We start from the raw sequence: 15,180 nt of genomic DNA, 5'->3' as shown, positions 1-15,180 counted from the left end.
GCTTTCCCATTAAACTGTCCTTTGCCATTAATGTCCGATAAATTATAAATATGTCTCTGGGCCTTACAATGTCTAAGCTTCTCAATTCTCACGACAAGATATTAATTATGGGTTCGAATCATTTCTATGTTTGTTCAGCACAAGTTTAATCTTTTAACGGGCACTATTTTTTCACTTCTTGTTTAGTAGCGGAATCACCTTGACAACGATCGGCAAAAATACTAATGTGTTAAGGTCCCAATACTCTTCAATAATTAGTGAATAAAGTCCTAATTCAACATAAAAGTTTCCGTATTGTCAACAAAACTCTTCACAAACGTAAGTATACGATGGTAGCATTTCGTTTAACATGTAGAATCACCATTCAGTTGAATATCAACGTTCGTACACCCAGTCACCTCTAACTGATTCCGTCTCTGAATTTATCCCAAAATAATCTATTCCCCACCACTCCAATATCTAATCCAGTTCTAAGAATGCAATTTAATTAGGGATCTAATCCCAAAATTCCGACTACTACGGAAGAACTGCGAACACACTCGTCACCGCAGAAAACAAAAACTCAAGAGGCCTAACAATGCTGCGTATTGGTTTATATATTACATTCATCTTTGAATTCCCTTTGTACTATTTTGCATTACTCTGTTTCGAATATCTACTGTTTGTAAAATTTTAACTAACTATTACTTCGAAGTACTACTACCGGTTTTTAGCTCTTAGGACATTTCGCATTACAGAATTTAATCTAATACTCGTTTCTGTATAACCACTCTCTAAAGAGCGGTTACGCAGTGTGGTAGTGGATTGCTTTCTTCACAATAATTTGCACGGTTTTTTCGCCTTTAAGTTCCTACCTCCCGTGTGCGTGCTAAATTCGATACAAATTTTTGAGGGTGAAAACCAAAGAAACTGAGCTTCTGTCTACTACTACTTGTAGAAAATCAGATACACCCACGGGAGACATCACGCCAGTACCGTGCAACATCCCCTCTAGCCTCGATAACGACCTCTATTCGGCGAAGGAGAGAGTCGACAAGGTTTTCGAGTACGCTATACTCATACGAAATGAATCTTTGGTGATTGATCCCGTAGAGCCAACAAATCAAGGGGATGTGTGAGGTGCGTTCAATAAGAAACGATACACATTTTTTTCAGTTATTTTTGATTGAAAAAATGCAATTTTGTTGTGGGACATTGTGGAATACTCCCGCTTCAGCCCCTATAGTTTCATGAAATTCCGAGAGGTGTTGACATGCACGTAGCGTTCGAAATTGCGACTGTGACGGAGCTGCGTTCCAAGCAGAGAGTTCCTCTTGTTAGAAAACAAGAATATCGCTGATAGTCATAGGCGCTTGCAGAATCTCTATGGGGACCTGGCAATACACAAAATCACAATGAGTCATTGGGCAAGGCTTCTGTCATCATAGCAATAAGGTCGCGAAAACCAGTCCGACCTCTCGCGTGCCCGCCGGCCACACAGAGCCATGACGCCTGCAATTTTGGAACGTGCGGGCGCTCTCACTGAAGGTGATCGATGGATCACAATCAAACACCTCGCCACTCAGCTGGACTTCTCTCTAGGTAGTGCTGACACACTCGTCCACCAGATCGGGTACTCAAAGGTGCGTGCCGGCTTGGTACCTCACGCCTCGCAGAAGACCGTCAAGAGCAACGAAGAACAATCTGTGCAGAATTGCTTGAGCATTACGAGGCTAATGATGACAATATTTTGTCGAACATCGTCACAGGTGATGAAACATGGGTTCATTACTTCGAACCGGAAACAAAACGGCACCACACGACCTCTCCGAAAAGAAAGCTCAAAAGCACACTTTCACCAGGTAAAGTCATGGTGACGGTATTCAGAAACTCTGAAGAGGTTTTTATGTTTAATGTCCTCCTCACAGTGGAATCATCGGTTTGGAGGTTGTAAGGGACCCGTGATCCCATCAACGTAGATATCAGTATTCGACAGTCAGGTCCATAGCAGACCGGATTCTCGAGCGCTAAAGGGGGCACTGAGATTAGTGCCGGTGAAAGTGAAACGTCCCCTTAGAACAATTATACAGGACTGGCCTTAAACTGACACACAATATTTTTAGCGCAACGCAATCTGACTTTCAATAATCCCTACAAAAGAATGGCCCTTACTAACCTATACCTTTCACAAATCACTTACCTCACCAAAAATCTTCGTTACTCGAACTACTGCAATACACCGAGCGCCACTACTGCCAAATAAATAAAAGATACAAACTACAGAAGGCACTAACTACTGATAAGCATAGTTAGCAAATGAAAGATTTTGATAGAGAACAAACAATGTATTTACCTTAATAGTCATTATACACTCCTGGAAATGGAAAAAAGAACACATTGACACCGGTGTGTCAGACCCACCATACTTGCACCGGGCACTGCGAGAGGGCTGTACAAGCAATGATCACACGCACGGCACAGCGGACACACCAGGAACCGCGGTGTTGGCCATCGAATGGCGCTAGCTGCGCAGCATTTGTGCACCGCCGCCGTCAGTGTCAGCCAGTTTGCCGTGGCATACGGAGCTCCATCGCATTCTTTAACACTGGTAGCATGCCGCGACAGCGTGGACGTGAACCGTATGTGCAGTTGACGGACTTTGAGTGAGGGCGTATAGTGGGCATGCGGGAGGCCGGGTGGACGTACCGCCGAATTGCTCAACACGGGGGGCGTGAGGTCTCCACAGTACATCGATGTTGTCGCCAGTGGTCGGCGGAAGGTGCACGTGCCCGTCGACCTGGAACCGGACCGCAGCGACGCACGGATGCACGCCAAGACCGTTGGATCCTACGCAGTGCCGTAGGGGACCGCACCGCCACTTCCCAGCAAATTAGGGACACTGTTGCTCGTGGGGTATCGGCGAGGACCATTCGCAACCGTCTCCATGAAGCTGGGCTACGGTCCCGCACACCGTTAGGCCGTCTTCCGCTCACGCCCCAACATCGTGCAGCCCGCCTCCAGTGGTGTCGCGACAGGCGTGAATGGAGGGACGAATGGAGACGTGTCGTCTTCAGCGATGAGAGTCGCTTCTGCCTTGGTGCCAGTGATGGTAGTATGCGTGTTTGGCATCGTGCAGGTGAGCGCCACAATCAGGACTGCATACGACCGAGGTACACAGGGCCAACACCCGGCATCATGGTGTGGGGAGCGATCTCCTACACTGGCCGTACACCTCTGGTGATCGTCAAGGGGACACTGAATATGGCACGGTACATCCAAACCGTCATCGAACCCATCGTTCTACCATTCCTAGACCGGCAAGGGAACTTGCTGTTCCAACAGGACAATGCACGTCCGCATGTATCCCGTGCCACCCAACGTGCTCTAGAAGGTGTAAGTCAACTACCCTGGCCAGCAAGATCTCCGGATCTGTCCCCCATTGAGCATGTTTGTGACTGGATGAAGTGTCGTCTCACGCGGTCTGCACGTCCAGCACGAACGCTGGTCCAACTGAGGCGCCAGGTGGAAATGGCATGGCAAGCCGTTCCACAGGACTACATCCAGCATCTCTACGATCGTCTCCATGCGAAAATAGCAGCCTGCATTGCTGCGAAAGGTGGATATACACTGTACTAGTGCCGACATTGTGCATGCTCTGTTGCCTGTGTCTATGTGCCTGTGGTTCTGTCAGTGTGATCATGTGATGTATCTGACCCCAGTAATGTGTCAATAAAGTTTCCCCTTCCTGGGACAATGAATTCACGGTGTTCTTATTTCAATTTCCAGGAGTGTATATATAGCAGTTCATGACATCCATTCTTACAAATTTCAAAACGCCATCTCTCTCCCCACATCCACCACTGCTGGCGGCTCACCTCCAACTGCGCAACGCTACGCGCTGTTCACATCCAGCAGCCGCTGCCCAAGACTACAATGGCAGACAACAATGCAAACCAGCCACTGACTGCACACGGCACAGCCAGTGATTTTCATACAGAGCGCTACGTGGCGGCGGCGTTACCAATAAAAATACCTAAACTGCCTACTTACAAAAGGAGTACTGGAAAGACTGCCAAAACTAAAAAATGTCGGTCGAGGTGAGTAAAGTGTCAATGGCGGATGAGCCGAGTAAGGAGTAAACGGTAAATTCACAGGGCTGTGACAAATGAGCGCGTCCCCTTTATCGTCGTGGGGTTGACCCTCATCAAAGCCGGTTCGTGGGTGATGTTGTTGTTGTTGTGGTCTTCAGTCCCGAGACTGGTTTGATGCAGCTCTCCATGCTACTCTATCCTGTGCAAGCTTCTTCATCTCCCAGTACCTACTGCAGCCTGCATCCTTCTGAATCTGCTTAGTGTTTTCATCTCTTGGTCTCCCTCTACGATTTTTGCCCTCCAATACTAAATTGGTGATCCCTCGATGTCTCAGAACATGTCCTACCAACCGATCCCTTCTTCTAGTCAAGTTGTGCCACAAGCTCCTCTTCTCCCCAATTCTATTCAATACCTCCTCATTAGTTACGTGATCTACCCGTCTAATCTTCAACATTCTTCTGTAGCACCACATTTCGGAAGCTTCTATTCTCTTCTTGTCTAAGCTATTTGTGGTACACGTTTCACTTCCATACATGGCTACACTCCATACAAATATTTTCAGAAACGATTTCCTGACATTTGATTCTATACTCGATATTAACAAATTTTTCTTCTTCAGGAACGCTTTCCTTGCCATTGGCAGTCTACATTTTTTATCCTCTCTACTTCGACCATCATCAGTTATTTTGCTCCACAAATAGCAAAACTCCTTTACTACTTTAAGTGTCTCATTTCCTAATCTAATTGCTTCAACATCACCCGACTTAATTCGACTACATTCCATTATCCTCGTTTTGCTTTTGTTGATGTTCATCTTATAACATCCTTTCAAGACACTGTCCATTCCATTCAGCTGCTCTTCCAAGTCCTTTGTTGTCTCTGAGAGAATTACAATGTCATCGTGAGTGATACAAAACCAAAAGTGGCAAGTGCCGAGTTAAGTGCCTCGCGTCAAACGCGTGGGCCAGCAACAACCATGGATTGCAGTGAGGATTGTTGTGAATATTAACCATCATTATTTCATGTGAGGAAGTACTTAAAACCAGCAACCACTAAAAGATATAACCGTAATTAAACGTGTAAGGCGTAGGTAGCAACTGCCTCCGAATTGGTGTGTTAAGAGAAAATACATATCAGTTTATATATCGCAACCCCTGGGGTCTTTAATCACAGACAATTTTCAGTCATTAACTAATCCTATCCAACACCCGCACTTTGTTGAAATACCCCTGAAACCACAGCCGAAAAACCGATGGCCTTTCGTCCATTAAGCACACGGTCATATATTCATAATAATTAACTCTTTGGCGGCTATGGTAAATCACAAAATACCCAATAAAGGATATAACGGGGATGTTTTAAAGTGGAACGTGCTGCCATCTGGAAATTAAGCACTACTCCTTCTTTATTTTTTATTTTTTTGTTTTACACGTCTACTCCAGTACCACCAAATTGAGGAGCAAACCCCCAAGATCATTTACATGAAATTACAACGTAAAAGTTGTAACAGATAAAATAAAATGCTTATGAGCCGAAAAAAAGACAATATGTAAGTTTATGTAAAGGTAATCAACGATATAACACAGGAATTAGCTTAATTTTTCAAGGAATAGGAGCGACACATGAGGAAACTCTTCGGTTTCGATTTGAAAACGAGTGAATTACTGATAAGATTTTTCAAAATGGATGCAGCAATATACTGCACGCCTTTCTGCACAAGTGTCAAGATAGTGCCATCCAAATGCAAACTCAGTTTCTGCCTAGTATAAACTGAGTGAAAGCTGCTAAATCTTAGGGAAAAGCTAATATTGTTAACAAGAAATGACAGTATAGGACATATATTTGAGAGACTAGTGTCAGAACACCCAGACTAATGAACAGTTCCCGAACTTACATCATTTATTGCCCGATCCTTCCGTTTCTGAGCCAAAAATATGTTTTGAGAAGGGGTAGAGTTACCACAAAATATAATACAATACGTCATAAGCGAATGAAAATAAGCAAAGTAAATAAATTTTCGTATCCAACTATCACCTACTTCAGATACCGTTCGAATATTAAAAATGGCAGCATTAAGTCTTTGAGCAACATCCTGAATGTGGGCTTTCCACGACAGTTTACTATCTATTTGGACACCTAGAAATTTGAGCTGTTCATTTTCACTAATCATATGCCCACTCTGTGAAATTAAAACGTCGCGTATTGTTGAATGACGTGTTATAAACTGTAAAAACTGAGTCTTACTGTGATTTAGAGTTTGTTTATTTTCTACAAGTCATAACGTTATGTCTTGAACTGCACTATTTGAAACAGTGCCAGCATTTCACATAATATCCTTTACAACCAAGCTGGTGTCACTAGCGAAAAGAAATACTTTAGAATCACCTGTAATACTAGAGGACATATCATTTATATAAGTAAGGGACAGGAGTGGCCCCAGCGTTGATCCCTCAGCCCCCCTCCCCCATTTAACCGATCCCCACTCAGATCCACATCGCAGCCATACTCAACATTGTGGAGAATTCCCTTTTGCTGTTTGTTATTAAAGTAAGAGGTGACCCTATTGTTAGCTACTCCCCATATTCCATAACGGTCCAACTTCTGGAGCAATATTTTGTGACCAACACAATCAAACGACTTAGTCAAATCAAATAAGGTGCCTAGCGTTCGAAACCTTTTGTTTGATCCATCCAGTACCTCACAGAGAAAGGAAAATAAAGCATTTTCAGTTGCTAAATCACTTCTAAAACTGAACTGTACATTTGATAGCAAATTATGTGAAATTAAATGACCAATTATCTTTACATACACAGCCTTTTCAATAATTTTAGCAAACAGTGATGAAATAGAAACAGGTCTAAAATTGTCTGCATTATCCCTTTCTCTCTTTTTATAAATCATAATTACTACTAAGTACTTTAATCGTTCAGAAAACTGGCCGTTCTTAAAGGAAAAATTGCAAATGTGACTAAATACAGGGTTAACATTTGCAGCACAGTACTTCACTATTCTGCAAGATACTTCTCTCTTTTCAGAGAGAGCTATACTATTTCCTGTAGAAACTAACTTTTCACTTAATTCATCAGCAATGCTCAGAAACTGACTGTTAAACACTTTTCATGTATCTGACTTATCAGTAACAGAAACATTTTCACTGTGACCTGACTTTATGTTGCAGACCTTGCGCTGCTGACTAGACACTTCGTTCATGACTGACCATGTGGTTTTAACTTTATCTTGTGAATTAGCTATTCTATTTGTATACCACATACTCTTTGCCTTGTTAATAACATTTCTAAGCATCTTACAATGGTGTAGCTCTTTTTTTACTACTTCTAACATTTTGATATAATTCCCACTTTGTTCTACATAATATCTTTATCCCACTAGTGAGCACACAGGCTGCCATTTAGTGCTAGTACCCTGTTTAGGACGCTCTAATGCAAAGCAATTTTCGAAAAGCATGAGAAATGTGTTAAGAAAAGCATTATATTTGTCATCTATGTTATCGACACTATAAACATCCGGTCACTGTTGTCCCTTAACAAGGTTTAAAAAACTCTCTATTGTCATTGGATTAGCTTTACCACATAGTTTGTTATTATATATATAGTATCTGTTTGAGTACAAAAACCTTTTAGTGTTAAAATTTGTGCATTATGGTCCAAAAGGCACTGCACCCTTTCACTAACAGAATGCCCATCTACTAATGAAGACTGAATAAAATTTTATCTATGGTCGTACTACTGTTCTGAGGCATCCGGGTTGGAAGAAACAGTTTTCATCAGATCATATCAATTTAGGAGATCTTCCAACATCCTTTTCCTTGCACAGTCACATACACAATTAATATTGAAGTCACCAAATACAACTAATTTCTTGTACTTCCTATAAAGTGAACCAAGAACCTCTCCAGCTTGAGATCATGGATCATCGATGGATTGTAACGCTGCACAAATCAGTGCACAGACGAAATGCTGCTTAGTGGGCTTAGTGAGTGGTGTGGAACATAGGTTTCTTGTAGAAATGGGGACACATGTGTCCATTATCAGACTGTTCCTGGTGAGGAGGAGACATGGGCCACCATGATATGTTATGTGAGGTTCGTGACAATGTACAGCCAACCTTGTATTGGGAAACTAAGTTTAGGGAGTGTATCGAAATTTTTCTGTACACGCACTCAGGATATTAAATGATTCTTGGACTAGATTTTCTGAACAAAAGGTCGTACTAGTACTAATCTTTGGCAGTTCACAGTTCGACTCAGTGGAACTTTATTTCAATAGGGTGATACAGTTGCAAACGAAGTCATATCGCAAGTCTCAGCTGTCATGTAGGCGGTGCCAACTAAATTGCAGACAAGTTCATTAAAGATTGATCAACACGACAAAATATCTACAGGTACAGAAAAAGTAGTGTGTGTTTCAGTGGGTAATAATTTGCTTTGTGGGGTTTTGAATGTGATGGAATCATTCTCAGGCAATGAAGAGTTGGTTGGTTCACATTGTTTTGTGGGTGGCAGCATAGTGCACATTAGTGATATCAATGTGGAATATGTGGTCCCATTTACCATAGTTAAATTTGGCAACGGTGAAGTGAGTTCGTCGAAAAATATAGTTATGGACGCTAGAAGTATTAGGGGAAGAACACTTTGGTAAGTCTCATCTGGATACAGGTGATAAGCAAAGCAGTGAGAAGGTGGATCATTTCATAGGTAGTGATGCCACAGCTGTGGAAGAAATATTTTTGAAGTTTAGTGACTTGTTTTGTACAGATGGATAGTTACCGGCAGCTGGAGTAACCCAGCACAGCATAACCACAGGGGATAGTACTTTGATTTAGAAACAACCATATCGCATAGCAAGACATTTTTACAGTTGCTAATAGAGGAGTTCATTAAAAAGCAGCTGCATGGTAGGATCATAAAACATAGTAACAATCCGTGGAGAGCAAATATATTCATTGTCCTTAATAAATAATTTGTTGGAATGGAGAAATATAGGTCTTGCTGTGATTGTACGTTTGTTACTGCACAGACCGTTACAGATACTTATCCAATCCCTAATATAATGGAAGCCTTCGATGTCTTGGGTAAATGTAGCTATTTTACTAAACTGGATCTCAAAAGTGATTATCATCAGTTAGAAGTAGCACTTGAGGAAAGAACAAAGACTGTGTTTACGCTCATTGTTACTATAAGCGGATACAGTTCTGTATAAAAATGCACCTGCTACTTTTCATTGGTTACTGGATGGTGTATTTGGATGACATAATAGATTATTCAAAGGGTAAACCAGAGTATATGAGATGGATGGAGATGGTTGGAGGATGTGTTCGGTAGATTATAATCAACGCATTTGACACTGAGCATCAATGAGGTCTGTTCCACTCAAACTTGAGTTAAATATCTGGGAAACATAATTAGTAAATGTGATGCAGACTGATCATCATCTTATGAAGCATCATTATCATCATCATCATCATTTAAGACTGATTATGCCTTTCAGTGTTCAGTCTGGAGCATAGCCCCCCTTATAAAATTCCTCCATGTTCCCCTATTCAGTACTAACATTGGTGCCTCTTCTGATGTTAAACCTATTACTTCAAAATCATTCTTAACCGAATCGAGGTACCTTCTCCTTGGTCTGCCCCGACTCCTCCTACCCTCTACTGCTCAACCCATGAGTCTCTTGGGTAACCTTGCTTCTCCCATGCGTGTAACATGAACCCACTTGTTTTGTACAGTTGGATAGTTACCGGCAGCTCGAGTAACCCAGTACAGCATAACCAATTATGAAGCAATTTGAAATTTTTCAACACCACAAACAACAAACAGATATACTCATTTCTTTGTTTGTGTAACTACTACCTAAATTCGTAAAAGATTTCGAAGAACAGATTACTCAAAAAGGGTGTAAAATTTCAATGTACATAGGAACGTCAGCTATCATTTGAGAAACTGAAGGAGGTGTTGATGTCAGATCCGGCATTGGTTTTTCCAAATTTTGAAAAAGAATTCACCCTCTAATGTAATGCTTCTAATGAAGCAGTTGGTTGTATTTTTGGTTAAATGGTTAATGGGCAGCGCCTTTCAGAAGTGTGTACTTTGAGGCAGTTAAATAAAGCAGAATGTACCTACTCGACAACTGAGAAGGAACTGTTATGGATCTTATATGGCGTTTACAATTTCACAATTCCAGTGTTATTTGTACAGTACAAGTTTTAAGGTTGTGACTGATCGTGCATCATTGAAATGGTTTCTTGGTCTGAATGACACATACTATTATTTAATGCAATAGGCTCTCAAGCTCAGTGAATTTGATTATGTGGTCAGCCATACGCCAGCCAGGAAAAAACACATGAACACAGATATGTTCAGCTGAAAAGTGGCCTTTTTGAGCCCATTGGGCAGGATAATGTAAGAATGGCAACAAGCACAGGCAGAGGACGAAGCCTGTCAGGCCTTTAGTCACAGCCACTCTTTATCATGCATTAGGAATTGTTGCATACAGTCAAAAAAGTGGACCACAAGTCATGGTCTTAGCAGTTTTTCAAAAGGAACTGCTACAACAGGCTTATGACCATGTGATGTCAGGCCATGGTGGCTGACAAGCACCATTTGGATGTATTGTGGAATGGTTTTGATGGAGGAATAAGAAGTGTGATGTGGACTAGCAAAGAGTGGACATTTCTTATCAAGAAAACCCTTTTTTGGAGGCTACCAGAGGCATCAAAGCCATTTCAAATGTTTGGACTTACCATGTGTGCAAAGACCGGATATTTCACATCATAAAATCCCTTTGAGGAGTTTACCAGAGGGCTGGAAGCCATTTGAAATGGTTGGGCTTGACATTTGCAGGCCATTCAACAAAACACTTGCAGGGAATAAGTATGTGCTTATGATCATCTATCATGTTTCACGGTTTCCAGTAATGGTAGCAAATCTAGACCAACAGGCTAGTTACTGTGGTACAGGCATTTGTTAAAAGTTGGATATCGAAGTTTGGAGTGCTTGGCATCTTAGTCGTGGTTCATGGTACTAACTTCATTCATTTCAGAACTTTTATGTAATGTGCTACCTTTTCAGAAGTTGAGAACGAGCTCATTTCACTCTACAACCAACAGTAGAACAGAACGCATCCACTCATAAGACTATTTTGAAGATGCTAAGCTTCTACATGAATGCTAGATATGATGGCTAGGATAGCTATCTTCCGTATGTGATTTCTATTTACAGTGTCAAGACTCACACAGGAAGAGGCATGGCACCATTTGACGTGGTGAACGGAACGAAGATGGCATTCACCTTTGATATTTTAAGTCCTAAGTTGGTACCACATTGTGAATCAGTAAAGAAGTTTGCAAGAAGTATATGAGAAGTAAGGAGGAAGGTACGAAAAGTGAACACAGAAGCTCTGGAACTACAGGAACAGCCGAATTTGTGCTTGGGCAGATAACCACAGAATTGTATGGGGCAGAGGGTACTGGTCACTAATCCTTGTACATCGAAGTGAAAGACATATAAATTTTTGACCAAATATCACTGACTGTGTCAGGTAATGCATATGACCTCACTAGTTAATGTAAAGATACAGTTTACTACCAAAACGTCTATCATTCACAGCAGTTGGGAAAACCCTCTGAAGGTATGATGGATGCATACCACTTTTATCTGCAGCTGCCCTGGTACGCAAAGGTGCAGCAGGCAGAAAGAGGAAACCTGTAGTGGTTAGAGAGCACAGAGTGCATGCCATGGTTTATGCTTTGAGGTTATGTAATTAGTTGTGTTATTAGATTCTTTGCAATGTTTTCGTGGTTTGAGATTTATTCTGGATATTTGAGTTTATGGATACGTTTTAGACTGTGTTGTTTTCAGATGTATACAGTGTTTTCATGTCATTGCCTTGTGTATTTTTCTTTTATTGTTGTATGGCTATTGTCGGGTCTCTTCAGTGTTGTTTGTTGTTTTCTGCTTGTTGGGCAGCTACACGTTTCGAAAGAAGGGAGAGGATGGTGGGCAAATCCTTTCCTCAGGTGGCGAGTTCGTGGGATTTCCCAGGTGATAAGGAATCGATACTAGTCAGGATGTAGGGGATGTGGGCGATTTTAAATAATAATGAAACTCATGTAGTTCTGTCATTAGCAGATTTGGAGAAGTGCATTGAAAGGAGTATTGTTGTCTGTCCAGATAGTCCAGTACAGACTGATATGCGGACATGCAAGGTGAGTATGTTTTGGGGGAAAACGAAAGAGACAAGTTGTGGAAACGAGATCTTGTCCACACAGTCTTACTTTCAAAAGGTTGGGTTGCATTGGCTGTATCCCACCTTCTGGTAGAAACTGTTGACAAATTGCCATGACGAAGGGGAAGGTGAGGGGCTGAGGAAAATAGAGTAGCAGGGAAGTGTTGTTCTCATTAACAGTATGGTTCGTGATATCATTAGGAAGGATTTCCACTTCCTGGCTGCAATCATTGGTATGACTGTCATGTCATTGACACGGAATATATCCTATTGGCAACAAGTATCACTAAGATTATTATCCACCCAAAATATAACACACCCTAATGACACCCTGGCAACGGCCTTGCCACAGTGGATACACCGGATTCCGTCAGATCACCGAAGTTAAACGCTGCCGGGTGTGGCTGGCACTTGGATGGGTGACCATCCAAGCCGCCATGTGCTGTTGCCATTTTTCCTGGTGCACTCAGCCTCGTGATGCAAATTGAGGAGCTACTCGACCGAATAGTAGCGGCTCTGGTCAAGGAAAACCATCGTAACGACCGGGAGAGCGTTGTGCTGTCCAAACGCCCCTCCTATCCTCATCCTCAACTGAGGATGACATGGCGGTCGGATGGTCCCGATGGGCCACCTGTGGTCTGAAGACACCCTCAACCTTGAACGTATGCATGCATTAGACAAATTTATCGAGTAGACACAGGGGAAAATTTCAATGGATTCTGTTGTAATAAGGTTATGGAAGCTCTGCTCTAAGTGTGTGTGTGTGTGTGTGTGTGTGTGTGTGTGTGTTTGAGGTTTACGGGCGCTAAACAGCGTGGTCATCAGCGCCCAAGCGCATAGAAACAGGAACACAGGCGGTGAAGGGACGAAGACGGACGCCGAACAAGGAGAACGGCTAAAAGACACAGGCCTGACGCAGTTCCAAATGCTCACATACAGAGGCAAAACAAGAGGAGAAGAAACACACTAAAAAAGGAAACGAAACACAAGGAAAAGAGAACAGATACCGAAGTGAAACAAGGAGGTAATCGTGACTGGCGGACCTCTTACCTAAAAACTGGGTGAGCCAGTCACCCAGCAGCACATTAAAACCTTCTCCCTAAAATCCGAGGCAACAGATTGGACAGGACACAAAACCGTAAAACCTTAACCACAGTCGCTGCGTCGTCTTGCAAAATAGAGGGAAAATCCGGTGGCAAGGAAACCACCGCCCTCTGGTCAGAGAATAAAAGACAGTCAAGTAAAATGTGGCGGACAGTAATCTGGACGCCACAAGCACTGCAGATTGGGGGGGTCCTCCCGCCGGAGTAAAAAACCATGCGTGAAGGGACTGTGTCCAATGCGGAGGCGAGTGAGGAGAACCTCATCCCGCCTGTATGACTGGTAGGACGTACGCCATGGTCGCGTAGTGGCCTTTACCAGACGCAGCTTATTGTCAGAAACTGCCAACCACTCCTCTTCCCATTGATGCATAACACGAAAACGCAAAAGGGAGGTTACAGCATGGAGGGGGACGGCACATTCAACAACGTGAGGGAGGGAACATGCATCTTTGGCAGCCACATCCGCCAGTTCGTTTCCCCTAATACCCACGTGCCCCGGCACCCAGCAGAAAGAAACCTCCTTCCCCTGCCGTTGCAGGTGGAGTAGGGCATCATGGATGTTCTGGACGACCGTATCCGCTGGGTACAAGTGTTGAATTGTCTGAAGGGCACTCAGGGAGTCAGAACAGATGAGGAACTTAATACTGGGAACACATCTCATCTGCTCCAATGCCCGCAATATTGCAAACAATTCGGCATCGAGGATGGTAAACACCGCAGGAAGCCGTAACTTGACGACTCGATCAGGGAAAACAACAGCACAACCAACAGTGTCCCCCTGTTTAGAGCCATCTGTGAATACAGGTACATGGTCCGGATGCTGGTTTAAAATATCGTAAAATAAGGAGGTAAAAACAAACGCCGGAGTGCAGTTCCTCCGGTTCTCCGACAAGTCTAAAAGGATGCTGGGCCTCTGGAGCAACCAGGGAGGCAGGCGAGTAAAACCTTGTCGTTGGGGGGCCACACGCTCCACACCAAGGGACTCAAGCAAATGCTTGGCACGAATCCCAAATGGTTTTGTTGCCCTGGGACGACTGGAAAAGAGACGTTCCATAGGCGGTCGGGCAACGGTAGGGTACGCAGGGGAGGTAGGACAGGCAAGGAAATGACACACCCGTCGCACCATGAGGAGTTTCCGCCGGATGGCGAGCGGCGGTTCCCCTGCCTCAGCACACAGGCTGGGGATGGGACTGGTACGGAAGGCACCAGTGGCCAGCCTGATACCCTCATGGTGTACTGCGTCAAGGATCTTCAGATACGAAGGCCTTGCTGACCCATACACGGTGCAAGCATAGTCAAGACGCGATCGGACGAAAGCCCTATAAAACTGCAGCAGACGCGCCCGATCTGCTCCCCAGGACCGATGGCTCAGACACTTCAAAATATTCAGTGCCTTCAGGGCCCGCACCTTGAGGTCTTTAAGGTGAGGCAACCACGACAACTTGGAATCAAAAGTGAAGCCCAGGAACCTCACAGTGTCTCTAAAAGGAAGAACGGTGTCCCTCAGACGCAATTCAGGGGAGGTAAAAAGACGCCGAGAACGATTAAAATGAACACACACAGATTTGTCTGCAGAAAAGGTAAAACCCGTCTTTGCAGTCCATGCCTCTAAGCGCTTTATCGTAAGCTGTAACTGCCGACTAGCACTGACAAGACTGGAGGAAGAACAGAAAACAGCAAAATCGTCCACAAACAAGGAGCATTGGGCAGGACTCCGGATAGTGGACGTGATACTGTTAATAGCAACGGCAAAGAGGGTGACAC

At 43.4% G+C, this 15,180-nt stretch overlaps 1 pseudogene; it reads left to right on the top strand.

The window, feature by feature from the left end:
- The first annotated feature begins 12,646 nt into the window (after nt 1–12,646).
- On the top strand, nt 12,647–12,764 carry LOC126282654 (5S ribosomal RNA; annotated as a pseudogene).
- Nucleotides 12,765–15,180: the final 2,416 nt, after the last annotated feature.

Source organism: Schistocerca gregaria, chromosome 7, assembly GCF_023897955.1.
Source record: "Schistocerca gregaria isolate iqSchGreg1 chromosome 7, iqSchGreg1.2, whole genome shotgun sequence".
Classification (NCBI taxonomy): Eukaryota; Metazoa; Arthropoda; class Insecta; order Orthoptera; family Acrididae; genus Schistocerca; species Schistocerca gregaria.
This window is presented reverse-complemented; position numbering and strand designations above follow the sequence as displayed.